Source organism: Castanea sativa, chromosome 10 (assembly GCF_040712315.1).
Source record: "Castanea sativa cultivar Marrone di Chiusa Pesio chromosome 10, ASM4071231v1".
Lineage (NCBI taxonomy): Eukaryota > Viridiplantae > Streptophyta > Magnoliopsida > Fagales > Fagaceae > Castanea > Castanea sativa.
Window position 1 is genome coordinate 16914257 of NC_134022.1, and position 4370 is coordinate 16918626.

Sequence of the window (4370 nt, forward strand, 5' to 3'; positions counted from 1 at the left end):
AGTAATGGAGGACTTTCATTCCATTATGGGATGATTGTTTTCTATTCTTGAATTAATGCTACTACGTACCACAAGCCTAACCATCCTACAGTTGGCTGTAAAATAAATACACCCACCCTTAGCAATTTGCATGCTTATAAAAGCCATCCACCTTTGGGAGTCTAATTTTGAATAGAGCTTATTGCTGAAAACTGAAAACTGAAAACACTGTAGCAAAATAATTTTTAAATGTGTGAATAGTATTGTGGGACCCAGTTTTAATATTTTTTCTGAATAAAGTACTTGGAGTCCCATGAACAGTGCGTAAACAGTACGTGAACAGTAAAATTGGTCTCCCGCACAGTAAAATACCGTGCATGAACAGTACCGGTTACTGTTCATGCACGTTGAAAAAAAAAAAAAAAAAAACGCAGAATCGCTGGACGTGGCCACAAAACGCTGTATCCAAACTCAGCCTAAGACTTAATGAAATTAACCACAAAGTTTCTATCAACTCCAATGGCCACGCTACTTTTGACTCCAGAGATACTTGTATCAATATTTTTATTTTTCCTTTTTCTTTGTCATTGGAGATGGAGCAAAGCCCAAACCATAACAAATTGGCCTCTTGTCGGAATGCTCCCAGGCCTTCTTCAAAATCTATCGAATGTTCATGAGTATTTTACATGGCTCCTAAAACATAATGGGGCACTCTCGAGTTTAAAGGTCCTTGGTTCACTAGCATGAACTTCATGCTCACTAGCGATCCTATGAACGTCCACAACATTTGCAGCAAAAACTTTTCTAACTATCCAAAAGCGCCAGAGTTTCAAGAGGCTTTTGAATCTTTGGGAGATGGGATTTTCAATTCTGATCATGACTCGTGGGGATATCAAAGGAGGCTATTTCATACATTGTTGAACGACAACAAGTATAAGGTGTTCTTTGAGGAAGTTGTCAAGGGAAAGGTGGAAAAGGGCCTCATCCCAATTCTTGACCACGTTTCAAGTCTGGGAATTGAGGTTGATTTACAAGATGTTTTTCAACGATTCACCTTTGATAGCGTTTGCTTAACGGTTTTAGGTCACGATCCAAATTGTCTCTCCATTGAATTCCCTATCGTTGCACATTCAAAAGCGTTTAATGAAATGGAGGAATATTCATTTTATCGACACTTTGTGCCAAAAAGATGGTGGAAGTTACAAAGAAAGCTTCAAATTGGATCAGAGAAGAAGCTATTACATGGTTGGAAAGTTTTGGATGAATTTGTATACGAATGCATCTCAACCAAGCGAAAGGAAACCCTGAAGAAGGAGGAACTAAAAATGGACTTGTTTACATCTATAGTTATGGAGGAACAAGAAGGAGAAATGAACAGTAATATTACAAAATCCAACAAGTTTCTAAGGGACACTACATTTAATCTCTTGGCAGCAGGGAGAGACACCGTAAGTTCTGGACTCACATGGTTTTTTTGGCTTGTTGCAACACACCCATTAGTGGAAGCCAAGATTTTAGAAGAAATCAAGGAGCATTTGTTGGATAACGGAAAGTTGAAGGATTTGAACATAGATGAGCTAAGTAAGCTAGTATATCTCCACGGAGCGATTTGCGAATCCGTACGCCTTTTTCCACCTTTACCTTTCAATCAAAAAACTTCATTGCAATCTGATATTCTTCCTAGCGGTCACTCTATCAAGCCAAATACAAAAATGGTTCTCTCTTTGTACTCAATGGGAAGGATGGAAAGTATATGGGGTCAAGATTGCTTGGAATTCAAGCCAGAGAGATGGATTTCAGAGCATGGAAGAATAGTGCATGTACCATCTTTCAAGTTCATACCATTTAATGCGGGACCAAGGACTTGTTTAGGTAAGGATATGACCTTCATTCAAATGAAAATATGACCTTCATTCAAATGAAAATAATTGCAAGCACCATCCTTTGGAATTATCATGTTCACATGGTTGAAGGTCATCCTGTTTCACCGAGTTTTTCCATTGTTCTTCACATGAAACATGGTTTGAAGGTGAGAATATGCAAAAGATTTGTTTGACAAAGAAAGGGAAGCAATTTATACACACATCTTGTTACATACGCATTTGCATACATGTAAAAATTGCACTAGAATCGTGACTTGAAGTCACGATTTCCAACTTGAAAAGAGTGACTTCAAGTCATGTTTTCAGTCTAATTTTAATGTGTGTGCAAGTAAATGTATGTATAATAATTTGTGTGTAATAAACTACTCACAAAAAAAAAAAAAAAAATTATAGTACTTGCTAAAGTACATTAGTGGTAAAGTAGTTCTCCATGCTATTCAATAAATATTGTTGAAAGTATTGTTTTCGAATAATTATAGTTGTGTGAGATACTTGATTGTGCACTTGCAATAATTCATTAAGCACTTTGTGTAGGAGCCACATGTTTAGTGCTAGATGGAAATTTCAATAAACTCTTTCACAACATTTCTACATTCTTTCATATCATATGTAAATGGTAGATAATTGGTATGAAAGTATGACCATTCTAAGAAACTTTCTACCTCCAAGAGGTAGAAACAATAATTACCCAAATGAAAATATTTGCAGGGGCAATTACTTAAGACTATCATATTCAAGTGGTTGAAGTCAAATAAGATCCTTCATATTTCATTATAATTGAAGGGAGTATATTTCAAAATTAAAAATTTATTTGATGTAGAAGTCCATACACTTTTTATATTGTACACTTTTTAAATTGTAATATTTAATATGAATAAATTATGAGAGATCCATTTCAAATGGAGTTGATTCCTTTTCAGTTGAAGCAATGTTGTTAATACCATATCAAAATTCGTTTTGAATTGATAACTGAAATAAAATATTTTGACATTGGTGAGGACTTTTTTTTTTTGTTGAGAAACTGAGTACTTGTATATTGCCAATAATTTAATAAGTATTTGTGATTACTTTAAAGTTGTTAACATCTAAAAGTGATCAATTAATTTTAAGAACTAAAATAGCTCATAAACTAAAATTTTGGAATGAACAATGGATTTTTATCTTAATTTTTTGAAAAGTGAGAATTCAATTTTTTATTCTCTATTTTTTATTTAATATACATATAATAATTCATTCTACCTCTAAAATAGCAAAATAATTATTCTTTTACCAAAGTTTAGTATCCTATCTCTCTCACTCAAATAATTCTTACATATTTCAAGGACTAACGACCAAGAAATTCAACTACCAATGTCAGAATATTCCTTTCTCGACCAAAACTTTTGGCCTAAACTCCGTCACCCACGACATTTAACAAGGAGCAACCATTCTCGAATGTAGAACCTATAATTTTAAACAAACATCACAATCGGAGAAGGAGATATTAACTTCACCGGCGGTGTTAGACTAGACAATACCGGTGTGATTGAAGCCCTTGGTGACAACTCTTTTATAAGTATGGGAAGAATTATGGTTTGGGGATCAAGAGCTTAAGAGTCTAGTAAGATTTATCTAGGGCTATAATTGAACTAAAGCTATTGATGAATAGCTAGAGCTTGTTTCAAAAAAAATGTTTGTTTGCATATATATATATATATATATATATATATATATATATATATATTTTAGTAGATATGCAAACTCAAGCATTGGTTTAGAACCAATTATTAAATAAGTCAAGCTCAAACATTTATTTATTTTAATGAATAAGCTCTCAAATATGAGGTTTGATGGTGAGTTTTTGAAAAAAAAATAAGATTGGTGGTTTGTCAAAAAGAATTTCAAAATTGGTCTCTCTCCAATGAATTTTAATTTCTTCCTAAGACACTTTGTTTTTCATGGTTCTTCATCTACAAAGCCAAAGACACATGTTGTGTGGGTGAGAAAAAAATTTCTAAAGTGAGTGCTAGCTATTCGCTTTGTCCCTAATTTAATTCTTTCATTTATATAGTGAAATTTGTAATTTTCAATTTTTGATTTGGTTTATTTTCAGTTTGTTTGGTTATTCAAATATCCAAAACATTGAAATTTTCAAAAAGAAAATTTTATTTTGATTTTGATTTTCACATTCAGAAGTAAATATTCGGCTAATATGAAGCAAAGTATTCAAAAAATTTGTGTGGTTAAAATGAGAATATTAAAGTGGATAAGTGGAAATACGTGGAAAGATTTAATTTAAAATTCCCTTAAAGATATGAGTATTCCTTATTAATGGAAGAATGAGCGAGGGAAAGTCACTTAAGATGGTTCAATCATGTTTAGATGAGAGTGATGAATGCACTGATGAGAATGACTGAGTTGATTCACGTTGAGGGAAAGAAAAAATGTATAGAAGGATAAAAACTAGCATTGATAGAGTAGTAAAAAAAGACGTGCAAAGTAAGTAATGGAGGGTATTACTTCAGATAT

General features: G+C 33.0%; 1 pseudogene; it reads left to right on the forward strand.

Annotated features, from left to right (window-relative positions):
* The first annotated feature begins 498 nt into the window (after positions 1–498).
* LOC142613061 (alkane hydroxylase MAH1-like) lies at positions 499–2035 on the forward strand (annotated as a pseudogene).
* The last annotated feature ends 2335 nt before the right edge of the window (positions 2036–4370 follow it).